Here is a 19,703-nt window from a genome sequence, read left to right on the forward strand (position 1 = left end):
CTTTACCATGTCAAAACTCTCCTCCTCTTTTTCCCACCACAATCTACTGCATGTATAGACAAGGGCTTAGTAGCCTGAATAGAAAGAAAAGAACCAAGTGCGAAAACATTACACAAAAATGATAGGATTTTGCAAAAGAGTGGATATGTAGATAAAAGCAAAAGAGGCGACAAAGATCCGGGTCCGGGCCCAATTCAAAGTGCTGGTATTGACATTTAAAGCCCTAAACGGTTTGGGGCCAGGTTATCTGAAGGAACGCTTCCTCCCATATGTACCTACCCGGACCTTAAGATCATCTACAGGGGGCCTTCTCCGTGAGCCCCTGCCAAAGGAAGTGAGGCAGGTGGCTACTAGGAGGAGGGCTTTCTCCGCTGTGGCACCCCGGTTGTGGAACGAGCTCCCCAGAGAGGTCCGCTTGGCGCCTACACTATACTGCTTTCGTCGCCAGCTGAAGACCTTTTTATTCACTCAGTATTTTAACACTTAATTTTAACTTAAATTTAAATTTTACTGTTTTAACTCTGTATTTTAATCCTATATCAACTTTGCTGTGTGGTTTTATCCTGGTTGCGCTTTTTATACTGTATTTCGTAATTGTGTTTTAAACTGTTGGGTGTTTTACTGTGGTTTTAATTTTTGTGAACCGCCCAGAGAGCTTCGGCTATTGGGCGGTATAAAAATGTAATAAATAAATAAATAAATAAATAAATTATTCCAAGGTTATATCAAGGTTATGAACTTGGGAACTGCAAGAAGCAATAGTGATAGTGAGCAGAAAGAAATTAAAGAGAAGGAAGGTATACGTCTGCCTGTTTGCCACCGCTGGGAAGCACATGGTGCAGTTTTATTCAAGGAGCCATAATTGCAATAAGTATTTTGCTACTATGGTATTCTTTATTGCTGAAAGAACACTTGGAATTAACTAGAATGCAAGGATCTGGTTAGTAAACAATCATCCTTATCAGCTACTTTTTAATTAAGAGGTAAGTAGACAAATAGCACCACAGAAGAATCACTGCTTGCTTGTTTCAAAAATTCTAATGTTTGGGGCTACTGCAGGCTTGTCACTTGGTCCTTTTAGTAGTTTGCATGAACCACATCAAGGAATGAGGGCATTTTGCAAAGTTACATCTACAGTCCCTACATCAAATGAAGTGATAAAGAGAAAATCAGGAAATTACCTTGAAGTCCAGAGAACTCCTGACTCTTCCAATAAACAGTACACAGGATTTATAGCAAAATCAAACCGAAATTAAGACCATTGTGGCCCTAAGTAATTCCACAGATCCAAGGAAGGCTTTCTAGTATACTGAAAATGACAAATTAAAGGGGCACAAAAAATCCAAACTGCTCTGCCATTATTAGCCTTAAAATTATAACATGGCACCTGCTGAGTTAATAACGTGGAATTAGGTCCACAATTGTGCAAATTTTCAAAGGAATCCAATAAAAATCAACAAAATTAGAGCAAGTGCTGAAAATTGTTATGTTTATCCTTTTATCTACAGCATATCATACCATACATTTGTTTATGTATTTATTTAAAAAATTATATCCCGCCCTGCATCACAAGGAGCTCATGGTGGCGTATACATAAAATCATACATATAAAATAGAACAATAAATATACAATTCTAAAACAAATCAAACCATTAATATGTTAAAATTTCAATTTACTTTTTTCAGGCTTGTTGAGGTGGTGTGCCTTTTATTGGTTTTATGTTCTGAGCAGTGGCTCAAAAGTTATTATGGTTCTCCTTCCCTGTTAAAGATTATAGCAACAACTGCTGGCAAAGTTATGTTTCATTCTGAACTGAGAATGCAGCCAGTATGTTTTAAAATGTTGCAAAATAAATCAACTGTAGTCTTTGTGTAATACTATTTCTTTAGTTTTGGAATGTGACCTTACAAAGTCATGCTACACATTACTAAATGGATCAAGATCCTAGCATGGTGGTTAAGGGGACTTTAATGCTTTCCGTCTGACTGTGGTCCCAATATGGATCACCTCCCCCCACATACACACACATACACATCTCCAATTTACATGGCCAAAAAGACATCCCGCTGCAAGCATTAAGCCAAGGGTGGGGTCTACTATGGATTAGGTCCACTCTAAGCTCCTAATCCATAACAGCTTCTATAGGCTTATTTTTGGATAAAAGCATAATAGGTTCCATATGCTTATTTTTGGATAAAATCTAGCTACATCTTTGAAATGAAAATGTAGTTCATTCCTCAGGGAATTCTGGGGTGTTGTGGAGTGGGGTGAGAGCTAGTATGCATACCACCTTCCTGAAAGCATGAATGAAGCAAAAGGACCCTGATCCCTGTTCTTCCTTTCCATGTGGTAGGTAAAGGAAACATGCAGATTGAGCTCCATGTGCTGTCTTTGTGGTTGGAAGGTGAAATAATGAGACAAGACAAGAAGTTGGATTTAAAATAGGGCCACATTTATTTATGAATAAATAAATAAAGGAAGATGGAGGCCTAGGCGGGCATCCTATCTTGGCCATATTTGGGATCAGGCGATCCATTCATATCCCGACCAGTGACACGTGTCTATCACCACCTGTGAGGATTCCCCTTTTGGGGTAGGTAGGCCTTCTGATGTCACTCCCCCTCATGTTGCAAAACTCTGAATGAGTGAATAAGGTTGGCCTAAGACGTAACCCTTATCCCATCACCTGGCACCACAAGACTCCCAGGTGAGGGCCTCAGGTTATATCAATCACCACTACGGTGCCTAAGAATGCTCACCAATCTTATCCTTGCTCCCGATGCCCGCACACCTGCCCCTAGTCAAAATGTGACCAAATTCAACCAATTAGCCCAGTTAATACTCCTCTGCTGTCTCACAGTGTGAAGTAGGCGAAAAAACTCCCAAAAGAAATGTTTGAGAGCAAAAAATTCCTACTCCCCACCCCCCAGTGTGAACCCACACTGTCTACAGGGAGGGACGGAGGGAGGGAGGGAGCCGCAAAACAAAACGCAGAGAAAGCTGGGGAGGGGAAGTACTCCATAAATAGTGTCTCCAGTCGCCTCCCCACCTTGGTGGCATCAAACGGAGGAAGCCTATGGCGATCCTCCACACGTCTCTCTGCCCTCCCCCGCAATTGCCTCACCACATCCAGATAAGCCGGGCATGGTGTAAGGCCTTTCTGAAGGGTGAAAGACAGTGTGAGGGACCAAATTTTTGCTGTTCTTTTCTGTGTGATAGAATAAGGTTGTGGAAGAGTTGTGTATCACGCTAGGGGTATTCACCCATTGCAATGAACATGCATTCAAACTCTAGCTGTGCTCATTAGGATTGTTTTTGAATCAAGCCCTATTCCATCACTCTGCTCATGTGTAAGCTTAATACATAAGGAGGAAGAGCAGGAGTGAGCTCCACTAGCTCCTTTCTGTTCCCTCACTGTTTATGTTGCCCTCTACACATGGAAAGAAAATGTCTGCAAAGTGAGCCTCCTGTACATATGGAAGCTCTCCCCATGCCCAGGGTAGTTCTGACAGTGGGGGAAGGGGCACATGAAACTTGTCAACAGAAACAAGATGAGGTAATTTTTGACAGCCTGACAGATAGATAACATATGAAGAGAGGGAGGGGGGAATAGCTATGATGGAATCTTGTGCAGGTTTACTTAGAAGTAAGCTCTTCTGAACATACACATCTACCCAGTTAATGACTGTGTTTTTGTTTGTTTGTTTGTTTTCCAGAAAACTGCAATAATAAATTACCTTTTTTAAATAAAGGAAATTCAATGATTAAATATTCTGTCAGTTTAAGACCAGAGTTGAGGCTATTTCATATTGGCTTAAGCTCCACTAAACCAGGAATTTGGAAGCTGAGGCTGATGCTTTGACAGACTGGTGCCATGATCAGGAATGATGTTGTGCAGTGTCACAAATTGTGCTTGCTTACGAGAAACAAACAGAAATGGTTCAACTCACAGGAAGATTCCTGTAGCCCCTTCTGGGGGCATCCTCTTCAGAGGAGGAGCTAGAGCAAGTGCCTGCACAGGGCTATAGACTCAGAGAAATAATTATGTGAACTGCAAATATATCATTCCATGAGATCTGTAGTCTCCAGCACAGTGTCTATGGCGCTCTTCCAAACAAATGAACTTTCCAAGAAAATAACTAAGAAAATGTTTGTATCAGCCCTCAGAAGGAGCCCTTCTGTGAACAGAAAGGCAACAGAGTATTTGCCTTCATATCTTCCCCCAAAAAGGGCTGAGGTAGAATATGCTCTAAAGAATGCAGGAAGAATGATTATTCCTACATTCACCTCTGTAAACAGTGATATTGCTTTTTTCTAGAAAAAGTTCTATTTCAGGTGTAAATCAGCAGATGCTTATGTAATTCTGCTGCTGATTGTTTTATTTCAAATTTTATTTTTACTATATATTATATATTAACTATCTGCCTTGTGAATTCCTGTCATTATGAAGTAAACACTTTGAATAAATAAATAAAAAGTCTATCATTTACTCAATTTTGTGTTACTTCGAAGTTTCCTTCAAGTTTTGTTGTCTTAGAAAATGACTTAGAAATATTTTATCTGTTTTTCCCTTCAGGTCTCAGGGTGGAGAATTTAGAACTGGAACAAAATCTACGCACTCAGGGTAAGACTAATGCTCTTTTGTTTGATTCTTTTTTGCTGCAATATATTTAATAATTTTAGCAAATATTCCAGTGGGCTCAGAGAAGTTTGGGGATTTGAACTTCTTTTGGGGAAGTGAAGAGGAGGTGGCATATTTAGGGTGGTGAGAGAGGAGGAACTATGTGATTCTAGAGTTGCTTTGTTTTAGAGAGTTACTTTGTTTTAAGGCTTCTATCTAGAATTATTTGAACAACAAAAAATTAAATATTTGAATTTGCAGTTATTGACCATATTTCTCATAGTCTCATTGTGCTAATATACATTGGCCATATTCCAAAGAAAAATATGACTAAGGCCTTAGCTAGACCTAAGGTTTATCTCGTTGTTGTCCTGGAGTCATCTCTGCCTGCTCCGGGATATTCCATGTGTCATTTACATGAACAGGGATGACCCTGGGACGATCCCAGGATAAACCTTAGGTCTAGCTAAGGCCTGTATTTGTACGGCGAGCCGAGACTTGATGGACATTCAATGTTTGCAGTCTATGTTGCACTTTGATTTGAATTTGTAGGGCTGTGGTTTTGGAATTGGAGTGGTTTCAAAGCATGTTGTAAAATATGAATGAGGCATACCCACTTATAAAAGTGGCACAGGCTCTGATGAAATAAATGCTTATTATACATATTAAAACCCTCTTAGAAAAACACTCCATGATGGAAAGGTATCGGGGATACCACAAGTAGAAAATAAAATGGCTTTTAACACCTGTCAACTATTTTCAAAATGGTTTCAACAACTGAACTTTAATGTCGTAGTTCCAGGGATGTTCATGTAGGTGAAGGAAACATTATGAAGATCTTGTTTGGATATTCTTGGAACTGTTTTATATCAAATATTTCACTTTGAAATATTTCCAATACTGAACATATTTGGAACAATGATTTTTCAGATGATCCTATGTGTGTTTATGTGAAAGTAAAACTACATTTAATGGCAATAAATGTTTGTAGAATTGCAGTCTGCTGTAATTTAACAGTCAACCAAGTAACTGTTAAGGTTGGATTGACAACCTTAACAATATGTTCAGAGTGTTTTGCAGTGTTTAAGATTGTTCTGTAGGATTACGGGTAATAAACTCAAGTGCTTGTTTATACAAAGAGATGCTCTAGTTAGCATTCCACTGAGATAAAGCTTATAAGGTAGTATCATTTGTATTACACAAATTAGCTGTCATGCACAGCACAGTTTGGGCAGACAACAAAACCCCTGAAGAGCAGAAACCCAAGCCCATGAGAACCAACCTGTCAACTCTGTTTTGTGGTTTTGTAGATTGTGTGAAAACAGCAGATTTAGGGTGACCATATGAAAAGGAGGACAGGGCTCCTGTATCTTTAAAAGTTGTATTGAAAAGGGAATTTCAGCAGGTGTCATTTTTATATATGGAGAACCTGGTGAAAATTCCTCTTCATCACAACAGTTAAAGCTGCAGGTGCGCTGCCCTCTTTTAAATCTGGTCACTCTAGTATAGCTCCTACAGTTTAACTGTTGTGATAAAGAGGAAATTTCATCAGGTTCTCCATATATTCACACCTGCTGAAATTCCCTTTTCAATGCAACTGTTAAAGATACAGGAGCCCTGTCCTCCTTTTCATATGGTCACCCTAGCTATGAGGAAGAGAATGTAACTATTTCCCTCCTGACTGCATTTAGTGAATAATTTAGAGACATTCCATTATTTGGGCATTAGCCAACCCTTTATCAAAAGCTGGTAATTTCTGGACATGCCTTGGGTAGGGTGACCATATGAAAAGGAGGACAGGGTTTCTGTATCTTGAACAGTTGTACTGAACAGAGAATTTCAGCAGGTGTCATTTGTATGCATGCAGGACCTGGTGAAATTCCCTCTTCATCACAGCAGTTAAAGCTGCAGGAGCCCTGACCTCTTGACCAGATACAAAAGAAGACAAGGCTCCTGCAGCTTTAACTGTTGTGATGAAGAGGGAATTTCACCTGGTTCTCCATATATACAAATGACACCTACTGATATTCCTTGCTCTATGCAACTGTTAAAGCTACAGGAGCCCTGTCCTCCTTTTCATATGGTCACCCTAAGCAGATTCCAGAAGAAGTGATATGCATCACTACCTCGATCCACTATAAAATGCAACAGCAGTTCTTTAAAGCTGTATATTATACTTGCCTCAGAGAAGCACCTGTGAAAGAAGCTGCAGAAATCAAGGGTTTTCTATTTAAAAACAGCAGCAAAGGCTTCTGGAATCTTCTAGAAAAATGTTTACATTGCCCTATCAATCCTGAATGTATAGATCTTGCCTTCTATTAAAAAAATCATTTTACATATTAGGGTGGAAGTCTTACTTGATAGATCTCTAGACTGAAAAGGACTTCCTCTTAAGTTCCAGTGAAGGCAAATAGTGACTAGCTTTCATCATATGGAAGATGCTGAATTGTATCTGGCACGGAAAGAGTCCAAACATGTTGAGGCAACTTGGTGTGAACAAAGTATGTTTGGTTAGCTGCTCATCCTGCCCCTAGACCAATGGCCTTTGATTAATGAGTAATAAGCCAGATCTACACTAAGCAGGATATGACACTTTGAAAACAGTTTGAAATCCATATATGGAGTGTGTCTTGGGCGTCAAGAGTTGTCACTACGGTTATAAACCATTTTAAATAGGGGTGTGATCCGCTTCGCTTAGAATCGGAGAAGCAACAGCGAACCAGGGTGATCCGCCTCCCCTACAGGCGGAGGAGAAGCAGATCGGGGGGCAGGAGAAGCATGGCGAAGAGAAGCAACCATAAGCGGAGAGCTCCTCTTTTCGCTGAGTGCTCCGCCCGCCATTTTGGATTTTTCGCCCATAGGATTGCATTGTGGAAAAGATTAGTGAATAACTTTTTTTTGTTTTTCAAGCTAACTATTTGAAACTCGCTGTGCTTAGAGAGTCATGGGTGGGGGTCATTTTGAGCCTATTTTCAGCACTCTGCGTGCTGTGGTTTGCTTGCTATAATTTTTTAAAAAATAGAGTAAAAAAAGAGGGAGAGGTACCTTTTTGAAGTGCTGAGAGGCAGATTCAACTCCCAGTCATGATCACCTGATGAAGCATCCTCCAATCCCAAAGTTGGAGGGGGGGATAAGCAAAACGGGATAACTTGGGATACTGGGAAACTTTTCTTTCTTAGTCTCTGAACGGACTTTTACCAGTGTTTTTTTAAACAGTAGCCCCACCAAATGCACAAACACAACCTGAAATCATATACTAAGCAAATAAATAACAGATAGGAAACACAGCACTGTTACCCACCCTAACCTTGGTGAACAACTGAATAGATGTGGTGCAAGGGGATGAGGTCCCCTGGGGCATGTGGACGTGCCCAGTGCACACACACTGTCCTGTTGGAAGGTCATCTGAACCCTCCAAAGATTAAACAGTTGAGAAGCTAATGCCTGTTAAGAGTTGAAGTGTCAGGTTGGTGCTTACTTAGGGCCAGTCAAATTGGCATATCCCCCTCCCCCTGGGCACGTCCACTTTCCTCTTACTGGTAAAAGACAGACATAGCCTTTTTTAAAAAAATCTTGTTGTTGTTTATTCAGCAACACTGCTGCTTTTAATTCCACCTCTCCTTTGTCTATTTATTTATTTATTTATTACATTTTATATTTATACACCCCATAGCCCAAGCTCTCCTGGCTTTTCCTCTTCAGTGAAGTCAGGCAGGCTTGCATTGTGGTTCAACTCCTTGTTGTTGTTGTTGTTGTTGTTATTGCTATTAATATTAATTAGTACTGCTATTATTAATGTTATTATTTTGTTGTTGTTTAATAATGGCTGTGATCACAATGCAGTCAATCAACTCTGAAGCAAGGATCACAAAGCTTTACTCTTATCCTCCTAGCCTCCTAGTTATGGGATGCAAAAGAAAAGGCATCTCTCTGTGCTGCTCCCACCTCACAGGGATGGTTTGCATTACTGGCTTTGAAACAATCCTTGGCTCACTTCCTTGTGCCCCCAGAAATGTCTGCTCCATGTCTGCCTTCCCACCTCCGCCTGGGTGCTGTTGTTTTGGGGTATCTGCTGTGGCTGACTTCCCCATAGATCTTTGGCATAGTTGTACATCTCTGCCTGCCTCTCTGCCCGCCTGGTGCCTGGGAGCTGTACTACATGATGGGCTTTGTACCACAAGCCTCCGGCATGCTTGCTCCCAGTGCTGCCTGTCCTCCTCTGTGCCCACCTCGCAGGGATGGTTTGTGTGTGTCTTGCTTTGACTCAGGGGATAAGTCCTTCCTGCACTCACTTAGACTTTTTGAAGTTCCAAATAAGTTTTTATCTGTCAAAATGTCGGAGTAAATCCCATGTCTGAAAATGGGGTGTCCGATTTTCAGAAATTCCCTGAAAATCAGGGGATGCTTTGATTTGCTTGAGGCTTGGCATGCATGTATATACATGGATAAGCTATCATGGTGCTGAGTTTGAGGTTTCTAACATTAACAGAAAAAAGTTGTAGGCTTTTTTGGATTTCAATGCAAGTCTATGGGGGGGGGGGAAGCGGAGCTCCGATCCAGATCCGGAGCTTCGCAGCGAAGCAGAGCGGACTATAGGCGGGGCGGAGCGGACCTGATCCAGAAGTTGCAAATCTGGCAGAGAAGCAGATCGGGGGTCCGTGCACACCCCTAAATTTAAAGCAATAGTGTAGATCCTGCCTAAGAGTGGTTGGAGTAGTTCCTTCTTCTCATCGTTCCCTATTGGTTTCCATTCATCATTCTGCGGCTAAGAATATTTTTCTGGCTCATCGTTTTGATCATGTCACCCCGCTTCTAAAATCCCTTCACTGGCTCCCTATCTCCTACAGAATTCAATACAAGCTTCTCCTTTTGACTTTTAAAGCTTGTCATGGGCTGGCTCCTCCCTATCTCTCATCTCTTATTTAACCTTACTGTCCTGCTCGCAGCCTTTGCTCTCATAACAGTATGTCTCTTACTTGCCCAAGAGTTTCTACTTCTCTTGCTCATCTTCGCCCGCCGCCCCCTGTGCCTGGAATTCTCTTCCAGCGCATCTGAGACCCACAACGTCGATCTCAGTTTTTAAATCTTACTTGAAAACATTTCTTTCCTCAAAAGCTTATAATCCATAGTGTGATGATACTAGTTTTTATAATTTGTTTTATTGTCCCCCATGCTGGTTGGCCTTTCCCCTCCCTGTTTGTTTGTTACTGTGATTTTAGAATGTAAGCCATATGGCAGGGTGTTTTGTATTCTGTTTTATTTTGTTCTGTACAGCACCATGAAAATTGATAGTGCTATATAAATAAATATTATTATTATTAATAATAATAACAACAGGAGTGCTGGCTTGATGGAACACCTGGACACTGCTCTAGTTTGACATTAGAGATAAACAAGTGCGTAAGCTAGCAATTGTCATGTTGGTTGTATAAAAGTGAAACTGAATGATATGTATAGGCATCCAAAACGAGTTAAATCAATGTGTGAGGATCCTGCATCATTTTTATCACCCTGTACTTGTGGGAGGTGACTGTCTGAAGACAAAAGCCTCCTGTATCTATGGAGACCTTCCATGTGAATCAGGAAGCTGGACAAATGTGATGAGAGGGGTGGGTGGGCCTGAAGTGCCCCGTCTCCTCATGCATTGATTTTAACCCCATGGACACCTGAATAGAGCTTTAGAAAACAAGGAAAACAGGAACAGTTCTGTGAGAAATAGGCAGGTGGCCCTGTGCAGTTTTGAGCACAGACCTTCCATCCCTTATCAACCTTCCATCTCTTTCATCGGAAATTGAATAAAAGTTATACAAACTGTTGTTGTTCTCTGGATTTTCTCATGATTCCAAACCGATGTAGTATCATAGGTTGATCCTGTGCTATGCATTTTCAAAGGTAGGTGATGAAAATGAAATCCAGCTTTTTAAATCCAGATGAGTGTGGTATTCTGCAGTTTCATTATTTCAATGCTCAGAATTCTCTCCTTTATAATAAAATGGTGCATAGAGTGACTGCATTAGGTTAATCCCTAGATTATACGATAGGGTTGAAATGAAAAGGTTTCAAAACTTTAATTTTATGTAGCCTTGGAAGGAAAAGAAGATGTTTAAATGGAACAAATCTAATTGAATTATATAAACTTTAAATGGAAGTACTTGATAATGTCAGAAAGATTAGCTTCTTCTATCACAGCATAAATGATGAGTCTATGAACCAAAAGACAGTTCTGTAAATTCAAATTCAAATGGGCACCAAGGAGTTCTTTGTATAACCTGGCAAAAAATGGAGGAAAATCTTACAGGCACCATTGCTCAAGCAAGTCTGAGTTCTACAATAAAGTAATTTATAGTTGGCATACTATAGATCAGAAAAGCATTCGCAATAAATCTTCCAGACTAGGCATTTGTAATTCATGTTTTATTCATAAAATTTAAGAATAATAGGTTGCATTAAAATGATAGTTAAAAATAGAAGGAAATCAGCTACAAGTTCATAAGTTTATTATGAAAGCTACTTGTGTTATATACATCACATTCAGAATAATCATGTATTGATACAACTGTGTCATTTTGGCCATTTCATGTACATAGTTAATAAGTCTCACTGAATTCAGCAGGACATAATCCGAAGAAAGTGTGCATAGGATTGCAGCCTTAGCCTAATATGACCCACTGGATGTTGTTTAAGGTTTTTGTTAATAATTTTGTTTACATGCAGTGAAGATGTAGCTCTGTGTGTCGGTAATATCAGCCAGGAATTCTATCCTGATAGAGGTTTGCCTGAGCATCTAATATCATATTTCATGTCATTTCCTTTTCTCTCTCGCTCTACCCAATACTCTCTGCAATGTATCTGGTGTATAATGATGTAAGCAGTACCGTATTGTGCTTTGTATGATATAAGTGTGTCATGTGATTAGATTTTCCAAGCTGCAATTGCTTTCCTCCCAAATAAATATGTAGTTCATTGCATTAAATTTTTGTCCCAAACTGGAGAACATTTGCTGTCCAAACAATCCCACTAAAATGTAAACTATCCTGTTTGCATTGTACTAAGTTTCATAGAAATGCAATAGTGTCACTTGAATTAGGGCGATACATTTTATACACCTACACTTAACCCTTCACTTAACCATTGACCTGTGATTTAATGTGAAAGGACTATATAAGTGCATAAGTGATAATGGAAAATTTCTGGAAATATACAGGATAGGGGGAAAATATACATCAGTTTTCTACATCTCAATCTGTTTCCACTGTAACAAATGTCGTTTGTAAGGAGGTTGGGTGAGTGGGAGACTGCTTTGGAATAAACTCATTGTTACTGGTTGGTTTTCACCTCTTTCATTCTGCCATTCCATCATCACAAGCTGTGCAATTCATTGTTTTCCCCTTTCTGCATGCTGCAGCTTCCAGATTCCTCCCACTCATAACTACTTGGGGTAGTGAAAGAAGATTCTGCACTTTTAGGGTGTCACTCCAAGCAGGAGGGTTGTAAATAAAAAGTCTGGCCTTGTCTTGTTCCTTGATGTTTCTGTTTAAATGGAATGACTCAGAAGAAGTTGAAAGAACTGGGGTGATATGGAGACTAACCCAATCTCTGTCATAGAGTGGTGTGTGTCTGTGGGCAGCAAACTTTTTTCTTTCTTTCTTTTTGTGTGTGGTCAAAATAGACTTTCTTCAAGATGTCTCCTGTGGTTATGAGTGATGCTATACTTATTATATTTCAATGTTTTTTATATAATCCATAATGAGTCAGCCTTTCTCATCTCATATGGAGTAAGGTTACTGCTTTAATGCATTTTAGGAATATCCCAAGTCAAGCTGTAGTAGAAAAACAGAATTGTAGCTATAAAATATTATATGGAAACACTAATGTCATATAGTGAAATATATCCCATTTATCTCATCTATGTCTGATGAAAAATATTGGAATAGAATTTATCCACTTGTATTAGACATGGTTTAATATACATTACCTATAAACTCAAAATGCCTATCTCTTACTTTTTTATAGAAGGATTCCTTTTTATATTGAAAAGTAGATGTCTTTATCTGCCTGAAGACATCTTTGAACAAACCTTGAATGGATACACTCATCAATGATACCTATTCTGTCTTAACTTCTTGATCATACAGTTGAAATTTCCTTTAACTTAATAATGTCTGACGCAATTTCTCACACACATCTATACACACAAAGCATTCAGTCAAAAGCACAATCTGACAATAATTACTCATACTTAGCAACACTATCCAATGTCTGTTTACTCAGAAGTAAATCCCACTCATTTCAGCTGGACTTAAGGTAAGTATGTACAGGATAGGGTTTTTAACACTATGCACACTTACTAGAGACTAGGGCCTTAGCTAGACTGGGCTTTATCCCGGGGCGAACCCCGGGATCGTCCCTGTGTGTCCACATGACGCACAGGGGATCCCGGGATCAGCGAGGGATCATCCCTCCCTTGCCCTGGGATAGAGCCCTCCCCTTTAGGCCCACTTTTTCTGTGGTCCCGGGCTGAGCCTGAGACCGCGGAACGTGTGGCCCATTGCCGTGGTCTGACCCGGTTCTGCACGATTCCTTGCACGGAGCCAGGAGCCGCACACGGGTCCTCAGGAGCGCTGCGCCCATCGGAGGTAGGGTGGGGGGAGTGGGAAAAGCAATTAATTTTTTAAAAAACCCTTACCTATAGTGCACGAGCGTTCGTGCCCTCCTTCTTCTTTAAGAAAAAAAATGGTGGGAGCGATGGCTCTCCTCCAGAGGTCATCGTGCCTCACATGTAAACGGAGAAGGGATCTCACGTTAATCATAACGCAAAATCTTCTCTCCTCCGTCGTGGACTATGAGGTAGGCCTAGCTAAGGCCTAAACCACACTGGATTCATTAGGATTTTATAAGCCAATGATACTGAATGTAAGCTATAATATAGCCTCAGCAACCCAAAGAGTTCTGGCTCTAGCTTCTGCACCTCATTGCATAAGACATTCCTTGCTCTCATTTAAAGCACAAGTGACTAAAGGTTCTCATTTGTAGAGTTTGGGGTCTCTACAAGGTTATGGTAGTTCATGAATAGGCCAATAGGCCAGAGCAATAGAAATTGGAACAAAAAGTGCTTGCCTGTGACTTTAACATGCTTGATCTTCTGTTTGTTCATGTCCCCCCACCCCATGCCTCTCCCCATTCAATGAGCTATCAGCCTAAAGGAACCCAGCCAACAAATAGCAATAATTTCCCAACAATTTTTTTTTTACTATTATTGTCGTTAAAATGTATGTGTCCTTTATGTCATAGTCTGGGGTCTCAAGAGACATCTGCTATATATGAGATTATGAGGTCTTCTGTCTCATCAGAGGTTTTATTGAATGAAAACTTTTGTGCTTAGATAAGAATAACTTTTATCATTGGGGGTGGGGGTCTAGTTGTGTGTGTTTAATCTATAAAACAATAAAAGGGAAGGTTACAAAGAGAGGCTGGATAAGAGAAAAAATAACCTAGAATTCCCAGAAGGCTCATTGTAATAGCTGAGCACAAGAACATCCAATGCCATATCTTTAATTTAGATTTAAAATGTAGTAAAGCTGTGGAGAGAAATAGCATTGGTGGTGAAAGTTTCTTGCTCTTTTGAGAATAACTAAAATCTTGTGCCTGAATCTTGTGAGACTTTAGGTGATATTGTAGGGTGACCATATGAAAAGGAGGACAGGGCTCCTATATCTTTAACAGTTGTATTGAAAAGGAAATTTCAGCAGGTGTCATTTGTATATATGGGGAATCTGGGGAAATTCCCTCTTCATCACAGCAGTTAAAGCTGCAGGTGCCCTGCCCTCTTTTAAATCTGGTTACTCTAGTATAGCTCCTGCAGCTTTAACTGTTGTGATGAAGAGGGAATTTTACCAAGTTCTCCATATATACAAATGACATCTGCTGAAATTCCTTTTTCTATGCAACTGTTAAACATACAGGAGCCCTATCCTCCTTTTCATATGGTCACCCTATGATATTGGCCCTAGGCCTCGTACAATGCAACCCGCCTTGGGTCACTTTTTGTTTCCACCTTCTCTTTCCTTACAGGATTAGCCATAATGAATAGATAGAGGAAGCCATGATGGGTGGACACCCTTGAAGAGGGTGGTTTGGTTTCTTTTTTCCCCTTGCTAGATAAGGATTTTTAAAAAGAAAGAAAGAAAGAAAGAAAGAAAGAAAGAAAGAGAATTGCATAAGAGTTAAAAAGGAATAAAAGCGGTATGGAGCCTGCTCAGTCAAATGGTTTAACATGACCTTTAAGCATGACAGGCAAAATTATTACCCTGAAAAGACTGCTTTTGATATTCTTGCTACTCTGTTCACCATTGCATGACATATTATGCATCTACTTTTCCAGGTGTACTACAATACTAATGAATGGTACAGCTGAAATTAGGGATCTTTTGGGGAAAACCTTGCAGCTCACACAATTTACCGATTTACTTTCTGTTTCTTATGCAGCAAGGCTCAGTCACCAGAAGTTATACCTCAGGCAGTTTTAAATTAAGAAACTTTAAACCAGAATCTTTAAATCAGGAAATGCATTGTATGAAGAACCCCATGATCTTATTTATTGGATACTTTAAGAGCTTTTCTTTTGTTCTAAAATGAATGCATAATGCACCATTCCTTTACACATTAACAGAGCAGTGCGATACACTTTCCCATGGCTTCGTTTCATTCTTTCACAGAAATCTGTTTAGGCTGGGGGAACCAGTTGGGCAGGTCCAATTGAGTGGGTTCTTCCTATCCAATTCTCACCCACCCTTTTTCACAACTGATGATCAAGTAGGAAGTACCCATAAAGTTAGTCCCATCCAGGTGGTTATTCTGACATCCAAACATTTCTGTGGTAGCATGAAACAAAGCCATGGGCAGGCAGTCACTAAACCAAGGGCAAGGAGACCTTAGTAGTAATATCAAAGACAATTTTACAGGTTTTCATAACATAAATTTAATAAGGAAATGATGTATGATCTGGAACCCTTCTTGTTCACATCCACACAACACTTTCAAACCTGTATAGACCTTGATTATTAAACCATGGGAAGTCCTTCACAGACCAGAGCAGCAATGGATCTTAGTAATCTTCTTAACTAAGGAGACTAATGAAATATTTTATCAAAGTTAAAAAATACTGCACTATTAACCTGTTCAGGAATCATGTTTAAACCCCTACATAAGGCTTAAAAATGGCAAACCACATGGAGTTAACTTTAATGTTGAGTGAGTGCTTACCTCTGTTTGTAGAACAGAAATTTCCTTTTCTTTCCTCTCCCCACAACCCGGATGCACCTCCCCATAAATCTGAACCCTCCTGAGCAGATTTTGGGAGGATACAGGTGCAGGGAGGGCAATTGCAGAAGTATATCCCACTGATGGAAGCCATTCTTTTGACAGCGGACACCCATTGGCAACAACTTTAGCAGCCACCAGATAACTGGGGCAATTTCTTTTAAAAAATGTGAAACAGTTTCTCCCCCCCCCCCCATTTCAGAACCAGAAATGAATGATACAGATATACATATACAGACAACTGAGGGGGGGGGGAATCTAGAAGACAGATTAATTGTGTGGAGTTCTTTGCAAAGTTAATGGTAATTTCCCAGGAGTCAATGAAGATTTCTCAACTGAGTTGGAAGGAGTTTGTCGATCTGTACTCAGAGTGTCATCAGACGGCGGTGGGGGTAGAAATCACATTTCCCTACCATTGCCTTGCTTGTGCTTCTTTCCCACGAAAGGGATGAACATGGGGAAGAAAGAGGAAGAAAGCAACGACCATTTGGCCCATTCAGTGGGTGATTTTTTTTATCACACTACTTCTCCTGCACATTTATTTATTTATTTATTTATTACATTTCTATACTGCCCAATAGCTGGAGCTCTCTGGGTTGTTCACAAAAATTAAAACCATTCAAAGTACAAAACAACAGTATAAAACCATAACATAAAATACTAGGGATGTGCTCCGCTTCTAATCGGACTGGCGAAATAGAAGCGGAGCGGGGGGCTTCACCTGCCCTTAAGGCGGAGGCGAAGAGGATTGGGGGGCCGGCGGAGCGTGGTGAAGAGGATCGAGGTGAAGGCGGATCCTTCGCCTCGATCCGGAGCTCTGCCGGAAAGGTAAGTGGCGACAGCGGCAGGGCCCGGTAAACCCCCCCCCCCGCCCTCCTCTCCCTTACCTGCCTCCGTCCGCGGTCTGTCGGCGTCTTCAATTGAGCCCGTGGTTCAACCAGGAAGTCTGCGCCGCTTGCTCAATTGAAGACGCCGACGGACCGCGGATGGAGGCAGGTAAGGCCCCCCTCTCCCTTGGTCCCTTACCAGGCTCTGCCGCCGCCGCCGCATGGGCAGCGACAGCGGCAGGACCCGGTAACCCCCCCCCCCCGCCCTCCTCTCCCTTACCTGCCTCCGTCCGCGGTCCGTCGGCGTCTTCAATTGAGCCCGCGGTTCAACCAGGAAGTCTGGGCCGCTTGTGGCCCAGACTTCCTGGTTGAACCACGGGCTCAATTGAAGACGCCGACGGACCGCGGACGGAGGCAGGTAAGGCCCCCCTCCCCCTTGGTCCCTTACCGGGCTCTGCCGCCATCGCCGCACGGGCGGCGATGGCGGCAGGGCCCGGTAAACCTCCCACCCTCTTCTCCCGGCCTTACCTGGTGCCACTCCCCTCCACTGCGGAGCTCCAATTCGGAGCCGGAGCTCCGCCGCGAAGAGGAGCGGAGTATGGGCGGAGCGGCATGGAGCGGAGCGGGCCGACCCGAAATTTTCGGATCAGCCCGCGGGGCGGAGCGGGGGGTCCATGCACACCCCTATAAAATACAATATAAAAGCTCAACATAGCAGGAAATGGTGGCAAGTTTTGTCACAGCTAAAAGTATCAGATTTTCTGTGAGTGTTTTTGTGATGGAAAATGAGCAAAAGGAGCTGGAGGCACACAGGAGATGGATGGTATCGTGAAAAGGACCTGCAAAAATCCATGAGTGGCCAGTAATGAGTCTGCTATAAAACTCTCAATCTGATGAAAATTGAGTTTCCCTGCCCTCACTTTGCTTCCTGCTGCTGTCCACAACCTGGACAAAAAGCTTCCTCTTTTTTCACACGGGGAAGAATGAGGAAGCAAGCAACAACCACATGGCCCATTCACTGGGCGTTTTGTCACACTGCTTCTCCTGCACACAGGAGGAAATGGAGGCAAGTTTTGCTATAGCCTCCAAATATCAGATTTTCTCTGTCGTATTTTAAGATGGAAAAAAGACCAGAAGGTCCAAAAGGACCTGCGAAAAATTGAGAGTGGTCGGTAATGAGTGTGCTATAAAACGCTCATCCAATGAGCCCCTTAACCATCTTGGGGAAATGCTTGGAAAAGGGCAGGGTTGTTTTTTGAAGTTCTCTGCAATCTTGGAAAGACAGAGCCAAATGCTTCCCTGTCAGCTTTCCACTGTGACCAGCCTATCCCACATGCGGTTTCCCCTCCTTTATAACACACACTTCCCTTTCCTCAAATTGCCCTGCAGCAGCAGTGAACTGCTTTCAGTCTAGACAAAATTCAAAGGGATTTTGGCTTGGTTTAGTAAAAGCTTACCAATTTTGAACTTAGAGATGTTTTGGAGTCCCTCAGTCTCAGAATTTGGCTGCAACGCTATGTTATGGCCTTTTAGTCCCACTGACTATTTGGATGATCCATTGGTTTCACTTAGGTAGAGTTTTATTTCTATCTGGTATACTTTAAATTATGGTGTATAAAGGAAGGGTGTTGTCCTTAACAAAACGTACAACTATCCAGAATCAAAGGGTTAAGACACATGGGTGTCTTCTTCAGTGACCCCAGGCTTCACAGAGCTCCTGTAAAATGTATTTGTATGGGCTGACTTAATAGAATAGCCCTGAATTGGGTAGCCAATGTCACTCCCATCTACCCAATAGAGCAAGCCTCAGTCTATCTGCTGCTCACTGCGTTACTCACTTAGTCGAAATGTGTTTGACCTGCTTTTTTAATTTCTCTTTTGGTATTCTTGTATAACATTAATGCAATCAGAGGTATACAGTAGATACCAGTGCACTTTAATTGTTTAATACAGTTGTTGACTTGTATTTATGTGATAAAATTTTGTTAAAATTGTTTTTTTCCTTAACCCTTTGAATCTGGATGCTTTAAATTATGACCTGATGACTGTCATGCATTTTCTGACATGCAGAAATAATTAGTAATGGCAACGGACATCCTAAAGGCAACCATTGCCAATACATCATTAACAATTGTTCTCAGTCTGATTTCTTGACACGTCTTTGACCTTCTTGAACAATTCACAGCAATACCTCTAAGAACAATCATTGTTAGTTGTTGTCAAGTTCTAGGGGGAAAGGGGGGGATTCTGCTAAGCAATTACTTTATATTCAAAGGCCGTGTCAATATCTGCTTATCATAAGCCTGGAGTGACTCACATTTACAAAGGATGTGGAATAGAAAATGTAAATTAAAAGCCAAAGGTAAAATTATTTTTCATCCAAATTCTGATGTTCTTATTAAATATCTGAAACAGTAATGATTTAAAAGGCAGCTGAGCCAAAACGTTTCTGTTTACTTCTTTAAATCTTGTTCACTTTCCTGGGTGGGTGGGGGATAGGGGGTGTAGGATTGGTCCTCAAGGACATAATGCTGTTTGCAGAGGGAAGGGCATGATGGTTCTGTGTTTAGAAAAATAAGGAATATGAGAAGGAGAGTATGTGTTGGGCCAGCTTTTCCCCCTTCCATGCCCATATGAGACCCCGCTGCTTATGATACATACTCATGTTCCTAGCAGGCATCATCTGCAGGATTGGGGAGACTGGCATAGTACATGTCCCAGTGAGAGATGTGGAGGGAGTTGGATGAATGGACCTGGTCCATTGATGCATGTCCAGAACAGTTGTAGCCTCTGCATTCTGCCAACTGCACATGGATAGAAAGATTGCACCAAATGGCCAGTTTATCATGGAATTTCACTTAAGTCAGTGGTACAATCCTATTACACCACACATACATTTGGTAGTACCTTTTGGGTAAGATGGTAACTGAACACC

The 19,703-nt window shown here is 41.3% G+C and overlaps 1 protein-coding gene across 1 annotated transcript in view; it reads left to right on the forward strand.

The window, feature by feature from the left end:
- Positions 1-19,703, forward strand: part of PTPRD (protein tyrosine phosphatase receptor type D) — a 1,062,283-nt gene that overhangs the window by 212,860 nt on the left and 829,720 nt on the right. The window contains exon 4 of the mRNA XM_063129268.1: positions 4,578-4,625. The gene's annotated coding sequence lies outside the window, so the exon portion shown is untranslated. The remainder of the gene's footprint in view (positions 1-4,577; positions 4,626-19,703) is intronic.

Source organism: Elgaria multicarinata, chromosome 6 (genome assembly GCF_023053635.1).
Source record: "Elgaria multicarinata webbii isolate HBS135686 ecotype San Diego chromosome 6, rElgMul1.1.pri, whole genome shotgun sequence".
NCBI lineage: Eukaryota > Metazoa > Chordata > Lepidosauria > Squamata > Anguidae > Elgaria > Elgaria multicarinata.